Below are 17,495 nucleotides of genomic sequence, written 5' to 3' on the forward strand. Positions count from 1 at the left end.
TGCTGACATGTAAATTATATTCTTTTGATGCGGTATCCTCTGTTTTGCTGCGGTCAACAATTGGTGCTTATGATCATGTCACGTTATTTTGAGAGCATCACATTTCACACTTGGTTTACACTTTCTGTCATTCTGCTGGACCTGCAATTACACCTGGTTCTCCCCCTCCTCCCACTCTCTCTGTAAGACACACATGCACAAGCATGCACGCAAGCAGTTAGCGTGCGCACACACACACACACACACACACACACACACACACACACACACACACACACACACACACACACACACACACACACACACACACACACACACATACGCACACCCTTAACCCTTTTGACACTCACTTGTAGCATAACAAAAGTAACAAGATCCGTGGTCATCGCCATCGTCTTTGACAGAATTTAAATCTGTCATTTCTGTATGCTTTTACTTATCCATTACTTCCGTCTGATGCTATCCATGCAGAATTTGCCATTTCTTTGATTCCTAAAGCTCTTCCCACACTACTCGTACTCAGTCATATCCTTCGTCAGACAAGGGAGACCATTGGTATTAGCTGGTGGCTGATCGGCAGATTAGACTGGTGATGGCTTGCTATTGGTTTGAAGCTTCATTCGGAGTGTGTGTAGGCTGCAGATAGAGACAGACTGACAGACAGATAAAAATAGTAACTCGTCTCATCACTCCCCCTTTTTCCTTCTCCTGTCCCCCCCTTTCCCTTTCCCATATGGTGTCTTTTGATGCCGCCTGTCTGTGTTTCACTTTGGGGAGATTCTGTTTCAAACCATCATCAACACTAGTCTTGGGCTGTATTTCCATGGACATCTAGTTGAAACAGGCTGCATACCCAAGTTAATAGTGAATTACTCAATAGCATACAGTTGGCCTATACCAGCAACAGTGGTTTATTTCCCCCTTTCTTATGGACTGATGAGGGGGACTCAGAAGTGCCCACTTTCTTTATTGTTTCGAGAGCGGGATGTCATCTTGAAGGAATATGAAGAACCTCTCGTTTTGCTCCGTCTTTGCTTCTTTTGTGTCTCAACTCTGCTCTTCTGTAAAACATCTCCACTACAATCTATAACAGTGTTACAGAAAAGAGATATTTAGGTGAGTAGTGAATTAATATCGCACTCACCTTTTTAAACTTAAGTGTGCACATGCATTGTGTGTGTGTGTGTGTGTGTGTGTGTGTGTGTGTGCGTGCGCGTGCACAAGTGCCCACAGTACACAACTGAGTGATTATGTGTGCGTGAATCGGTTTGTCGGCATGTTATACTGAAAGTCAGTAATCAGTATGGTATTCTGCATGATCCTTTGCGAGCAGGTTCTCTCTGAGGGGGTATTTTCACATTTTTCTTCCATCTTTTGCATGTGCAGTTAAACCTTTCTCCACCTCACTGTGACTAATTGGTTGTTTTTTCAAGCCAGGCCTTTCATCTTAATCCAATTTCTAAACATTCGCTCTCTATGATCGTGTGTTCATTTAGTCATTACACCTCATGGCATCTCATTTCAAAGTTGAGTAAGCCTAGCTCTACACTGACTTGAGGAAATGTCCTAGTTTTCGACTATAGGGCTTAATTGTTCATGATTCATTCTTGCTATTTACTTCTCCTGATTAAATGATGCTGCTGTAATGACCAACTCAATTAGTCCAGTGTGGTGTGCAAGGTGCATGGTTCAGGCCTCTGGGGTTCATTATCTTTCTGTGTTGCTCGTCGTGCTTTTAACTAATGCCATTGCATTACTTGGTATGTAGTACTGTACCCCTGGTATACCCTGTAGGCTGGATCTCTCTGGAAATGAATCACAGGTCTAGGATGACTCATACCCCTTGCCTTGCTGTGTTGAGCTATTTCTCTAGTAATTTCCCTAATAAGAAAGAATATTGCCATGTATTACCTACTATGGTTTCAGGCCGTAAACAATAACACAGAAAGTTCCAAACGTTGTGAACTTCCTGTTTTGAACCGCTGCCTAGCTCTAGCCATAGGCTATAGCGAACGCCATGGACCAGAGAGAGCATAAACTTTAATAGAAACAGCTGTTCGTTAGCTAGCCTACAAAAAAGGACCACTTTATTTGTTTATGTTTTATTTTATTATTTTATTTATTTTTTATTTTTTTGTATCTATCAATCAATCATTATCCTACTATCTTTCCCTCTATAATCCTACCATCCTATCCTATTGATGAAACGTCCGTCTGTCCTCATCATTTATCTCAAAGCTGTGACCATGTACATGTATGGCCATTAAACATTGGCTTATTTGATGGGAGATTGGGAGTGAAGAAGACAATTTTTCACTCACCACGCATTTGTTGTGTGAACTCCCACTCAATTAAGAGACTGTGGGTGGAGTCGCGCACTGCATGGATATGGGGGTGACTGAGAGAGAGAGAGAGAGAGAGAGAGACAGACAGTGCATGGCAAGTTTTGTTTAGCAAGTAGCTACACGTATCAAATAGCAATACATTTGCTCCAGCTCCGTAGCTACACCAATGTATGTGGTCAGCCGGTCAGTCAAGCGCAGCTGTACAGTATGACCAATCAGTGGTACTCCATTCTCATGCATGTTTTCGCCTCAGTGGGTAGCCTCGGTCCCAGGCATACTTATCTCAGTGGGTAGGTAGGTATACCGATCTGAAATTGAAGCTGTAACTGTTTGTAAAGTTTCCAAAACTTTATTAGCAATTTAGCATAATTAGCAATTAGTAATGGTTGTCAACTTGGTGTGTAAACTGATTTCACATGTCTCTTTGCCTTATGATTAGACAAGTATACGGCTTCGTGTAGCCTAATGTAATTACCGGTAGTTCTGTTCCTCAAATTGGGGTCCACTGTCTGTAATTCCACATTTCTTCTTTTAAAACGATATTGTCAATTTGTCAATCTGTTAAGAGGATGTCAGTGTATGAAAATAAGTTTAACCAGGGTCTGTGCAAGCCTCTTTTAAAATATGAAAAAGTCAAGAGACAGAAAGTAGTATCCGCCGGCCCGCCACTTTCCTTGATGTTTCATTTTCATTTGAATGTATTTATTTCAGATTGAAATGGTCTGAATAATTTAGGACAACTTTCAAATGCATGGTGGGGGTATTAGAGTATAGAGTTGGAATAGAATAATGGTTTTAGAGGTAATTAAGTGTAGGCTTAGCCGGCTACCCGTAATAATATCAATATAAAAGCCAACGCAGTGCATGCGGTTTGGCTGAGCATCTGTGTGCAGCAGTTTGGTTGTGCACGTGTGCACCAGACCATGGAAGCCAAGTCAGGTGGGGACTGGGGAGGGGGTCGATCGTTGTGGCTGCCTGGAGGAGTGGATGGAGGACGGTGCTACAGGCAGCTACACTGCTCCTCACTGGCTGGTGAGCCAGGGTACATCAGGGTACACACTAGCTCTGGACCATAGCGCATTAGAGCTATGGACCAGAGCTAGGTACACACGTACAGGGATGAGAGAATTGGGAGAAAATAAATGGGAGACAAATAATAACAATAAAGAGGTTTTGTTCTTATGAGACAAATATTGCACTTTAAGCCTTGTTATATTGTTAAGATGAGGTTGTCTTAATGTGGCTGTTGAAATTCAGGTCTGAGTCCATGCTACACCAAGGCTTTGATTTAAAAAAAAAAGGCCTTCTAAATCCTGACTTAAGTTTTCTGAAAAACCTATATACTATAGCAACAACAAGTTACAACCCCAAAAGGTGTTCCCAGATTGAAAGGTATCGTTACGTATAGGGGTTCCTGCGGTTTAACCCACCTACATAGTTTATCTGCATGAAAAAGACAGAATGATGAGAGTTGATTATATTGTCATCCAGGGAATATTATAAATGTGAAATTGCATGAAAACATTACTTTTATTCATTGAAACTTTATTGTACAACTCACACCATACATCATAATTCCACCTCAGTGCATCAGCTTGAACAAGTGGTCTGTCTATACTCTATACACAAACACTGTGTTCGGGGAGGGAAACGGGGTCTTATCTCTAGGATGGAAGTTCTTCAAGCTCACAACATTGCATCACAATGCGTTATGAGCTTGTAGATCTTCCATTTTACTTATTTGAAAAAAATCAGGGACGCCAGGCTATTGTGGTTAACCAATTGCGCACATGCATCATTCGCACCGTGCTAACACAACTGTCCTCTCTCTCTCTCTCTCTCTCTCTCAGACTGACGAAGAAGAGGGTGCAGAACAGACACCAAACGGATGACCATACCACTGCAAGGTGAACGAAAAGGAGCGAGAGAAAGCTACGCACGGGAGTGACAGAAGAAGCAGAACACACACTGTTCTCATCTCCACGGCAACAGTGTTCCCAGACTTACTGACCTCTGGGAGGAATCCTGGGCAAAGCCTAGGGGCATGACCACTACATTACAGTACATTCATCATTTTTGGTTCTTTTTGTTCAGTTCAAGTACTGTCTCAAATATTTTGAGTTGACTGTTTTAGTTGTTACTAAGACCTCAGTGTAAGGCATATTGGAACCTGACTGGCCCATTTTTGATCAAGGGTACTTTGGAAATAGCTGGGATTTTATCTCCTCCCACTATATTAAATTGTCAATCACTTATTGAATATTGACAATTGCAGTACATATTTTATGCATACTCTCATTCCTGACCACACCCATTTCAACCTCAGTATTTCATCGTAACTCAAACACATAATTTCCCAGCTCATTCACCACAAGACGGTCACAAGACACTCGGCAAGCCCCTTTTCAGTCTCCTCTGCACGGATTCATCTGTCGACCATCCCTCCATCTGAGGCTATGAGAGGAGGGGTTGAAGACCAGACCACACCATCATGCCAGTTCTGAAGAGCAGAGAGGAGATCTGGGCTGGCAGTGTACAAGGTAGGCCAGACCCCATGGTCACTTGTCCGTTAACTCAGTGGTTTTCAACTCTTTTCATATCAAGGTCCATTATTTATTCGGCATTTGAGCCAAGGACGACATTTGAGATTTAGCCTCTCAGACCCCAAGATTTAGAATATTTTGTTGTCGTTGGCGACGTACCATTAGGAGAGGCGATGTTCAAATTAACAATTCTTCTACATTCTCTATTTGTGTAGACTTCTTATAAATTAGTAATGCTGATGTTTAACAATAATTTTACTCTTGAGAGCGTAACTTGAAAACATTTGGTTTCATTTTACACTCAAGAGTTAAAGATCTAATAAGTGTCTATTTGGTTACCAACTCTATCATTAGCTTGGGACCACCTAGCATCCCTTCAAGGACCACTGGTGGTCAACTCTTGAGAGAGTACAAGTAGGCTACAAATATGACGCTTCTAGGTCCATTTGGTTGCATTTGCGTTGTGAGGATTTTAGGCCAGAGTTCAATTGTTCCTCACTACAATGGTCAGTGAATAATGGGACTAACACAGTAACATTGGAGTTTTATGTCTGTGTATTGATTCTGAAAACAGATCGTTTCCAGAGTTCAGTTCCCCTCTGCATTGTGTGTGTGTGTGTGTGTGTGTGTGTGTGTGTGTGTGTGTGTGTGTGCTTATTACATATTTAACTAACATGACCTTTAGATTCGACATTGACTACTGTATTAGGCAAGGCACGTACTGCACATTTCAACAAGGCAATGCAATGTGCTTTACATAAAACATTTTAGCAAAAGAAAAAATACTAAAACTATAATTAGCCTAATAAATAGTGTTATTAACTTCAACATAAAACAAATGAGTGTAACTCTGGGTATTGAACTGAAGAATAGGAACATTCTTTCCTTCTTTTTGCTTCTATACTTGTGTAAAAAGTGATGAGAAATGAAGGATACATTCAGAGCCAAAGGAAGAATGGAGAAATTGCCTTTTTATTTTTTTTATTTTTTACCCCTCATAGACTCAGAGCCTAGTGTTCAGATAAGGGATAATGAGACACTGGCTTCAATAAGCCCATCCAAATGCTTGAGATGTACAGCTTCACGAGGGAAAACAGGTCTAGACAATGGTGTGCTATAACGTATATGTAAAGCAGCTTGGACGAGGGAGCTGGAGTCCGTTTTTATTGCTGCTTGTGCTCCTCACCAGCCTACAGCTCAGGACTGATAAGAGGGGGGAGAGAGAGGGGGGGAGAGAGAGAGATTAGCAAGGAAGTTTTAAATCTGTGGAAGAGGGCGTTGATAATGGAAGGACATACAGTAGAATAGATTGATGCTGGGGGTGAAGCAGAAATGTATATTTACACATATGTTGTTCTCGTATGATGTTGGATTGTTAAAGTAACCACTTATATCCTGCATGTACATTATTAGCTGGGATCTCTTCAGTGGTCTGTCCTTAGCCCCTCGACACTATTTTGCCGAAAATAGCAGATCAACAAGATCACAAGGCTTTGCGGTGCGTTGTGATGTTATTACACCTATTCTTGCATATAAGGTTCGTCCTATGACAGTCTAGACATCTTAGGACAGACTGAGTTTGTGTAGACTAGAGGGTGTGTGTGCGTGTGTGTGTGTGGCGCGGGGGGGGGGGGGTACAGAGCCTGGTTAACTTGCATCTAAGGTTTAAGTTGCAATTGTGCCTTCCAAATTAAATTACTAACATTGATTGATTGAAGTATTTAACAGTTTGCATAATTACAGTACATTTCAAGCACAACTCAATACAAAAACTGTTAACTGAGTGGACAACCCAATATAGCACCACACTTGTTTAGAAGAGGGTCCCCTAGGGTAGATACCCTCACAAAAACATGCCGTAATCCTGGTCTCTAAAACTACCTCCCCCTGGCCAGCCGGGGCGCCTGATGGAGGGGAAAGGAACTGGTCGGAATAACGTGTCCCTTCCACGCGCTACGTCCGGCCGGGGAAATTCCCCTCTGTCAGGTGAAAAGAAGCAGCTTGGACTCCTCATGCATAGAAGGAGGCATGAGGTCAGTCCGCTGCCCCCCCAGATTGGCAGAGGAAGTGTAGCGCCCAGGATCACATTCGATAATTGGCACTGGGTGAAAAGAAAAACTGGGTTACAAAATCGTGGGATAAAAATGTAGTAAAAAAATCCACCTTGTTCAATTCATCATAACATTTAGAGACATACAAATATACACTTCTATGAAACAGGAAATCATCATAAAGGAGGTAAAAAGGGAAAAGAAAACATATACAGTGAGGGGGGAAAAGGGGTTGGTGGAGGGAACACCGACTCACACTCAAAATGTCAGGTCACAGATAATTGGGAAGTTGTATGTATGCGGGAGGTGTACAGTACTTGAAGAAGTAGTGTTGTGTTGAAAAGACATGTCTTGAATGCTTTATAAGTTAAGTGGTTTGATCCCAATACAGCCGCCTTGGTTCATTCAGGTATTTGAAAGTCAATATTGAAATTCAAGTTTTAACTTGTTTATTTACTGTAGTAGAGTAATAAGGCCCTTAAAAGTTACCCCTAACAAAGGAGGAACTATAAGAATAACTATACAGGAAAAGCCATACTCATATCACACCGTCCAATTTTCTTTCCCAACAGCAGATTCGCTTATTATCCAGGCTACCGACACATCCTCAAAAGGGCTTTTCAGACAGGACAACTCATGATTGCATAGAATATATATTTTTTGAATATAAAATGAGCAATATATTTATTATGGTTTGGCGATGAATTGGATCTGCTTTTAGCTACTCTAATAAAGCGCATCTCCCAACCATATGGGTCTCCGAATACCCCGTACCTAGACAGCAGATCCAAAACAACAGTTGGCAGCTGGGGTGGTGGAGGGTGAGCATTTTATAAGCAGATAACAGAGCAGCAGTTTTCAGTGTGAGCAGCACAAAGCAAGCAGGGATGAGCAGTGCAAACTTCCAGTTTAAATAGCCAACATGCTCTGCGCATGTCTGACGCGACCCTGGTTTCCGCCCTTTTTTGGGAGGGGCTGGAAACAGCGCTGCGGCTTGTGATTGGGTGAGACGGGCCGTCAGTGGAGTAGGAGCGCTCCGCTGTGTTCATTGTAGGGGGGGGGGGGGGGGTCTAAAACATAGGGCAAAAGTCCTCCCCAAAACTTTGCCACGTCTGTGACAGGCGTGACGCTCATTCGTTTTCAGGTCATCCTGCCTGAGGTAGAACCAATGGTGTGCCCCTCCTATACACAGGTTTAATGTTTGTCTTTAGTTCAATGTTTGCTTTGTAAACACCATTGACAATGAAGGGAACATGTCATAATGTGCCTCATTACGTCATATTGTCTCTTTAAGCATTATATCTCTGAGTCATAATAATGATCATTATAACATTGTGAAAGAAAATATTAAAAACAAAACATCAGGGAAAATGTTATATACGTGTACAATCGAAATATGTGGTGTGCAAAAAATTCACTTAATTTCAAAAAGGTTGCAGACACCATTCACCAACCTACACCATTTCACTAGTGAACTAGAGAAAATAACTAAAGTCATGTAAAACATGTACTTGTTAGCACTCATTATTTCCCCTCAATAGATATATAAATATATTATTCACACCATGAGCTTCTTTTCTAAATAAGAATGGAAAATTATCTCCCGTGAATCTCTTTTCCATATGAAATGAAAATGTGTTAAAAAAAATGTAAATGTTTGCGCCACCTGTGAAGTCTCATTTATTCACTCTGTCCATGGATGTGACGATGAATGCAGGCATAACATTATGGTTTCCGTATGCTGTAAATAGCAGCTGACTTCTGATCATATTGGAGTTTATTGGGGACTTTGGAGGTGGTGGTAGCCGTAGCACTTGGTTACAGGCATATGCAAAGGCAACACTTATGTAATTTAGTAAGCATTTTATGTATGTATGACATAGCACTCTATAGTGTATATATACTCATAGTTTCATTGTACAGATTTTACTATTAGGTGGGTGTTAGGCTCTCAGCTTGCTTGTGATCCTTGATGACTCTTTCTCTATGTATTTGATGTATTACCATGTGTTGTTTTTGCTTACTGTAAATCGCTCTGGATTAACTAAATGCCTAAATTGAGTAAATGGTGGTGCCATAGAGGATACTGTTGCAATAGTCGAGCCAGGATGTGATGAAACTGTGATACGAACACAGCATTGCATATTTTAACCATAAAATGTAGAAAACGTCCACATTGTTTTGGTCTCCGCTAACTGGCCAACTAGCAGCTCCAGGGCTTGTCCCTCACTGATACAATCTTAAAGCAAGTTTGTGGTTAAATTTAGGTGTTACTTTAGATCTAAGGGTGTAATCCCAGATTACAGGAACAACACATTTGTCTCTAGGGCAGATTTTACCTTCATGAAAACAGGCTGATGTAGAGTATGTAGAGAAAATAAAATATAATGTAATGAATGAATGAAACTGATCACATTAACGCATCACATTAAATTAAGAAATCCCAGTATAGCACAATATCACACATTGTCAAACATGTATGTGGCCAAATGCACCTATAGGCTTGTGCACATTGATATACAGTACACTATCAAACATACAAAACATTTGCGCGCTCACGTGCGCTTGCATGCACACACACACACACACACACACACACACACACACACACACACACACACAAACGTGTCAGGCTGGGAGGGGGCTCAACAGGGCAGGGGATCTGATATACGTTCGACACCGCGTTTCAATACGGTAACAAGATATGTTTCCTCGTTATGACGTTAACTGCGTTCTCATTGTGCCGTGATATTTATTATACGAGATGGCGTCTCCTCCTGTCACAAGGAGATACCGTTTCTGGTATAATGGGGTATAGGCCTACTTATCATGTTATACTGAGATAATGATGAAATTATACATCTGTGTCGGCAGCTCGGGCTGTCTGTAGTTCACGCATGGCATGGAGTGTATAAAAGAAGCAGTCAGAATGAGGCAGGGAATCGACGTTAACAGACGTAATGAGGATGAAGGAGACCGATCGCCTGACAGATGCTGTATGTGGGACATGAAGCCAGGAAGGATAATGTGACAGTGACAGTGTGGTGGAGTTGTGGAGAGGGCTGGAGGTGTACTGCGAAACCCTCAGTGCTAATTAACCACAGTAAGACTTGCTGACTGTGGCTCCTGCCATAGGGTCCGGCCGGAGCCTATCTCCTGTTTCTGTAGCATGAGGTGTGGCATGATGTACAAGTACACCCCCTGGACATGACGCTAGCTAGTATGTCGCAGGGACTTACCCCAGACGCTCCTCTAACCACAAGACCACTGAGCTGCCTGCTAGCAGCCTGTTCTGGGAAGAAGATTTCAGATTTCTCAGCACACTCAAACAGGATAGGATGTCAAACTGGGGTGGTCCTTGAAATTTAAATGATGAGAATATCACTGCTAGAGCCATAACAATCTTCTCTTATGGGGGATCCTTGCATATCTTTTCAAATGGGGGTCCGCGGGCCTAATAAGTGTCAATTTGGGGTCCTTGACATGAAAAGGTTTGAGGCCAACTACTAGACACACACATAACGCTCAAGCACCCTCACACTCACAGTACAAGTAACCTAATTGCATGCATTTCGGCATTTCATGTTATATTGTTGTTTTTATTCATAAAAAAAAAAGATTCGATAACATATTGGTGCTCCTTACATTTTGGTGGGTGCTCCTAAAATGTTTCTCGCGCTCCTACAATTTTATACTGGTAGCACTGGTGCTACCACGTAAAAAGGTTAATTTGGAGATTGGGTTGGATTTTGGGTAGGGTGTTGGACTCATGACTGTAAGACTGTTTAGTACGTCAGACCCAGGGACGTGCACACATAGACATCAAAGCGGGCTTCAGCCCCTGCCCTTTTACCTTTCTGTATTCTGTAAGACGACTGCCCTCTCCAGACCACCAATGCAATCCATGCCATGCTGGAAGGCAGCATTCAGAAGAATTGCTTTTTCCCCCGAAGTCTCCTGAACTTGAACGCAGCATTTTGCGTTGAACAAATTTATTTAGAAATCCATGTCTCATCTCCACTAGCTAAACAGTGCTGGGTTGCGCCCCAAAAATAACTGATCTACAAGCCCGCAACGCATTGTGAGCTTGTAGATCTGCTATTTTCGCTATTTTTGTCCAAAAGTGCCATTTTACGGGATTTCAGCCCCTGCCTCTCTAACACTCTGCACGTCCCTGGTCAGACCAAACACATGCACCCGTTCAAGAAGAACTAAAGTCCAAGTCAACTAGTCCCTGGTATAATCCACAGTAGGTTCAGGAAGAGCAAAAAATAAGTAAAGTTACATTCATATACTCTTGGAGTTACAAATGGATAAAAGAACACTACAAATTTAATGTTGTTTGCTCTCTTTTTAAAGTAGTAGTTCAGCAACAAACAAAACAAATACTTATTTTCTACCAATTACACATCCCACGAAGCCTTGAATTCATGGAGATTCGTTTTGTTTTTGTCATCCAATCATTTCACTGGGTGGCTGGTTGTTAGTAGGAGACTCTGCTGGTCGTGAAATTATTGGTTCAGGAATGCGACAAAAAAACAAAAAAATATCCATGAATTCAAGACTTCATGGGGTAGTTTTTAGACTAACTACGTCTGTAAGCATGCAGCAGCATTCCCTCCCCTGTTTTGAGCAGTTAACTTTGGAGACACCGTGGCCAAGTGCCCAATCAAGGGCGTCATTTTAAGTGAGGGCAATTGCCACCCTGTTAGCTTTCTAATTTAATGCCAAAATTCTGGTGTTTCCTCCAACTGGCCTTTCTAATTTGGGCATGTCATTAGGCCACATGTGATTTATTTTATTTTTTTCAGAAAGAACAAAACTGCAGCTCTTATATTTTTGGAATCAAGTGGTCCCTTTTTTGCCACCCCAATGAAATGACACCTCTGTGCCAAAGTGATAACCTTACTTAAACACATTTTTTGTTATTGTTATTAGCTCGATTCCACCTCTTTTCTTCCGCCGGCCCTTTATATTTCGATCTGCGTTTCTGCAATGCTCTTTGTACTAGCCATGTAATCCTCTCCAAATGTGCATGTCATTTACATTTCACACACGCACACACGCACGCACGCACACACACACACACACACACACACACACACACACACACACACACACACACACACACACACACACACACACACACACACACACACACACACACACACACACACACACATTATAATATATTCAACTTCACCTCACCTTTTGGCAAGAACAAATAACATTTGACATGTCTACCACTCTTTATTTCCATAGCTCTTCATGTGTGACTGTGAGAAAATGAGATGGAGCTAAGAATAGAAAAAGTGGGAGCAATACTGTGAGGCTGCTGCTGCTAGTCAGTCTTTTACACCAGTGGTTTTCAAACCTTTTCAGGACCCCCAAATAATATATGCATTTGGCTGCAGACCACAATCTTTTGTGCCCCATACAAGATTTGTGTTAAAATGATTCAATATTTTTTTCTGATCTACAAGCTCACAACGCATTGCAATGTGACACGTTGTAGATCTATCTATCCGCTATTGAAGAAAATGCAAACATGCATCCGGAGCTAGAGAGCCTTCTTTCCCCTTGTGTGCGTGTGTGTTCATTTATGACATGATGAGCTGTTTCCGTGTCAGCTGCCATCTGTTGAGACCTATGGAAGTTGTCACTTCTCCTTTCATTCCAAAGATAGTCTTTTTGAAGCATTTTACTTGACACACTACGGCAAATAGAGGACAACAGACGCCAGTGAGGCTTTTCAGATGGAGAATGGCAGATTGCAGTACGAAAATGAAAGATTTGTGGGTTGAGGAACGGCTAGAGGTGACGAGAGAGTGATGACAGGTTTTGATTGCTGTACAGGATTGGGGACTATGTGATGAAGTACTGAAACGGGAGAACAGAAAAGAATCATGTGTGACACAGATAGCTCAGCCTGGGAGAGAGTGGTTGCAAGTGGATAATTATGTTCAAGAGGGAGAGGAAGAGCGTAATAAAAAGATGGACGAATAAAGCATAGATTGAATTTGTGGAGACATTAGCAGAGACATGATAGTCATCAGTAATAGGCTTAGTTCACCCTAATAAGTAGCAAACGTCATGACAGCTGCACATCGAAAATCAATTTCATTGTCACCAGACAATCATAGTTAATACTTGGTGAAACAATGAAAACAAAACATGGCACACAATGGTTGTCCTCCACCAACCAGTTGCCTTCTACTCTGTATCTGTGCAAACTTATATTGTGTACTGTGTAATAGTGAATTAAGACTTTGAAGGAATTTAATTGACGTGTTTTGTGAGGTCACAGTGGCCTTGGACTTGAAACTCAGCTACTTGTAATCAGTGTTGTAGTGCTACTTTTAGAAGTGGGGGGACACGTGCGCGCTCACATGCACGCGCATTTTTGTGCATGTGCGCAACGCACACAGACACACTATTAAAACATGCAGACGTGTATAGCCTATTTAGAAAAGGGTTTACAATCCTTAAATATGTTTTTTCACTTGCCATTACTTTTATGATGGATATCCATCATAAAAGTAATGGCAAGTGAAAAAACATATTTTTGGCAACAAAAAAAAATCTTTAGACATGAGAGAAGTGGGAGTATTTGTTGACAATTTCGTCAACAAATAAAAACTAGGCTTAAAATAGCTGATCTACAAGCTCACTGATCTACAAGCTCACACTCTTGTGAGCTTGTAGATCAGTCGATCAGTCAGATCAGTCAGATCAGTAGATTTAGTCGACTAAAACTAGACTAACACAAAAACATTCCAGGTGAATGTAAATTATTCAAAATACTATGACTAAAACTAAAATAAAACTTTGCTGCCAAAAACAACACTGGTTTGGGTGGCCGAGTTTCTTCTATGTTTGACATGGTGACTTCCACAAGCAGAGGTCAGTTCAGCAGGTGTTGGCTTTGCAGAAGGGAAGATACAGCTTTAGATTCTGCTGATTCGTCAGCTGTCATATAAGATATAACCACATGGATGAGAAGATATGGCAGTAAACCATTCGATTCCTTTATCACACATCTCACCTGGGGGTGGGTGGGTGGATTAATGGATGGATGGATGGATGGATGGGTGAATGCCTGGTTGAATGAATGAAAGAATGAATGCATGACCATAAGTGGCGTGGTGGTTAAAAATCACACTTGTGTGAAGTGAGGGGCACCCACTGTATTTGTATCGGCCACATGACGTCTCACGTCATATTTAGTGCCCTAAACAAACATTAAAGTCCATAGACTTGTCTGGCAAACGATTGATGTCATACGTGCTCTGAACAAACACTAAAGTCCATACTGTACACAGACTGTACGATTTATGTCATAAGTGCTCTAAACAAACATAAAAAAAAAAAACATAGACGTGGCTGCCATATGATGTAATCTTCAAAAGCCATGTATTGGAGGGGCTAGCGCCCCTCAATTACAGTGACTGCTATTGACTCCAGTATATTGTCTCTTTTCGCATAAAGCAACAGAGATCAGAGTCAGAAGCAATGCAGAGCTATCATCTTGGGGGTAAACGGAACAACGGGAAGGCGGAGACGAGCCATGTTTGTCTGTGTGTGAAACCGTGCATTAGTTCTGATTCATGACATTTAGGCTTATATTACAGTAAGTGGAGGGGAGTGTGTAGGCTTATACTTGATATCATTTGCTGGGATAGTTTTGCCTGCAAAATGGGGAACATAAAATATGACAGCATCAAATGGGTGAGGTGCTTTGTTTCAAAATGAGACTCTGGTCTCATAGAAAAAGATCACTGGCATGAAAGTCGAATTCACTGGAATATTATTTAAGTTATTAAATATGAAATATGACACAAACCGCTTTGTTAACAAAAACCTTCTTTTTCACTATGAGTGGTCAGTGATCGTAACAATTATTTTAACATGTAAAAAGGACACATACTTCTGTGGGTCTTTAGATATAATTGCTCTTTTGGATTAGATGAGGAACTCTGGGCTATATAGCTTTTCACTACTGGTTCTCAAACCTTTTCATGTCAATGACCCCTTGTTGCTAAATTGCTGCAGACAACCCATCTGAAATTATTTTGTGCCAAAAATAAATAAGAAGCGGTTCATGTTGTCCATGTTTAACCCATTTAGGCCTGATAAATAAAAAGTCTGCACATATCCTGAAAGGTTTTTCTGTGAAACAGATGTGATGATCTGTCAGAGCCTTAGAGATTGTAAGATATGTATAAATAGTCACTTGCATTCGTTTGGATTGCAAACCACTGGTACTTCGACATTATTTTCTCCTTAATTTTTATTCCACGATTTTGTAACCCATTTTTCACCCCTCTGCCAACCTAGTCCCCATATATGGGGGACATGGGGAGAGCAACGGACGTGAACTCATGCTTCCTTCATGCCTGAGTATCCAAGTTGCTCCTTTCCCTGGTTGGACGTAGCGCGTGGAAGGAACACGTTATTCCAACCAGTTCCTTTCCCCTCCATCAGGCGCCCCGGCTGGCTAGGGGGAGGAAGTTTAGAGACCAGGATTACTGCATGTTTTTTGTGAGGGTACCTACCCTAGGGAACACAGGGAGAACAAAGGAAAGGAAAGGTACTATGTTTACCCAGGGTAACTGGACTAAGCTCAAGAACTTGTTTACAGCCAGGCCCTGCTCATAGAACATTTCATGGTAGGGGTTCAATGCCTTGTCTAAGGGCACTTCAGCTGTGGTAATTTTAACGTGCCGGACCGGGGATACGAACTAGCGACCTTCTGATATCAAGACCGCTCCGCAAACCGTTCGGCCACCGCTGCCTAACATGCAAACTCCACACAGAAAGGCCCAGACCCACCTCGGGTATGGGCACTGATGACGCAGAGTAGGAAACACACCGCCAGCACCCACAGCGTCAAGAGTGGGAATCGAACCGAATGCCTTCTAGCTGTGAGGCGACAGCACTACCAACTGTGCCACCGTGCTCCCTCAACATTATTTTCAATGGACATTTTCCTTGCTTTACTACATAGGGACTACAGAAATACATCAACTAGATGGGAGCCACTGGTAAAGCATTGAATTTTGTGACACATTGTACACTATTACCAAGACATGGCACACTGCACGTCTATACACTTGTGAAGATATGACAGGGGGCTGTCTTTGTAAGCAGTCAGCGTAGCTATAGTTCCGTGGTGGTTTGATCCCACTGGGGCCCCCAGGGGCCCCGCCATTCTGAGAAAAGGGACGCGTCATTTTGCTGCTAAATTAAGTTCAGAACAGGAGATATGACCTCTGTGGAATAAATGGCTTCAATGAGGTAATGAAGACCCCGGGGGATAAAGGAATCCTTCCTTGAATCCTCGGCCCCCGCTTTTTTTCCTCTTCCTTTCTTGTTCCTTCAGCCCTTTGTGTGCGTGCGTGCTTGTGTGCGTGCGTGTGTGTGCGGGTGCGTGCGCGTGTACGCTAGTATTTGTGTGCTTATTACCCCGACTCTCTCTAGTCAGTTTATTTCCTATGATCAATAGAATAATGTGTTATAGGATGTTCTTTGGAGAGCTATACAGGCAGCCTTAATACGACACTCTGGATCTGTGTCTTACTTACCAGAGGAGAGTCGGACAACCTGAATTGCACTTCATCAAACACCCCAGACCCTCTTCAGTGACCTAATGATTTCCCCATCATTCTGCGGCCCTCTATGACAATAGCAAAGTGAAAAGACTCTTCACTGTAGAGGGCCCTTAGTGGCTCGTATTAGGACCTGTCATGGTTTCCTCTCTTCACTGTAAAGACCACTAAAATGGCAGAAAAACAAAAAGCTTCAAATTGTGAATTTCTGCTGTTTGTTCAGGTGCATGAATGACACTGTATATTGTCTCTTCTTTTGAGACCATTACCCTCCCCTAATGCTGCTGATACACGCTATCCCTAGGGTATGCGTGTGACATCATCATACCCGGAAGTTATGCGGGAACAACGTTAAACTGTGTGTGTGTGTGCGTACGTGCGTGCGTGTGTGTGTCTATTCTATCTACAAGCTTAGAACGCATCACAACACAATGCGTTGTGAGCTTACAGATCAGTTATTTTTTTACTATTTGACATACAGCAGTCAGTGTATATATACAGTGGGGTTTTGCTGCTTGGAACTATACTGTAGCGGCCCTCGATTGTGTAAGAAGACAAAGTGGATGGTCTCAACTTCTTTGAAGAAGCACCATTTGAACATCATGAAAACAATAAATACTTTCAGACCCTGTACCTCGCTCTGCTTATCGAGGGTGCTATGGGCTGGAAAGGCCACATTGAGCTTCATACAACTTCATACAACGAGTCAGAGCATAGCAGGCACTTTGTCACCAAACGATCAGACACTGGATAATATAAACGGTTCAGTCCACTGAAGCTACAAACCACATCAGTGTGCAAGCATGAACATTGCCAACAAACAAACTTCTCATACCGTGTTGCGCTGCTGCGTTCAAACACGCTGTCTCCCCCACTCTCCCCCTCTGTCACACGCTGTGTGTGGGTGAGTGAAGCTATCAGGCTTCAGTTTGTGTGCACTCTAACCGG

At 42.2% G+C, this 17,495-nt stretch overlaps 2 protein-coding genes across 2 annotated transcripts in view; both read left to right on the plus strand.

The window, feature by feature from the left end:
- The window catches only part of septin3 (septin 3), a 178,817-nt gene that overhangs the window by 93,548 nt on the left and 67,774 nt on the right, over window positions 1-17,495 (plus strand). The window lies entirely within an intron of this gene.
- grin2bb (glutamate receptor, ionotropic, N-methyl D-aspartate 2B-b) overlaps window positions 4,874-17,495 on the plus strand; it is a gene marked incomplete at its 3' end in the record, with an annotated part of 126,993 nt that continues 114,371 nt past the window's right edge. The window contains exon 1 of the mRNA XM_083764855.1: window positions 4,874-4,885. The remainder of the gene's footprint in view (window positions 4,886-17,495) is intronic.

The sequence above is a fragment of the Protomyctophum parallelum genome (genome assembly GCF_964188405.1).
Source record: "Protomyctophum parallelum genome assembly, chromosome: 5".
Classification (NCBI taxonomy): Eukaryota; Metazoa; Chordata; class Actinopteri; order Myctophiformes; family Myctophidae; genus Protomyctophum; species Protomyctophum parallelum.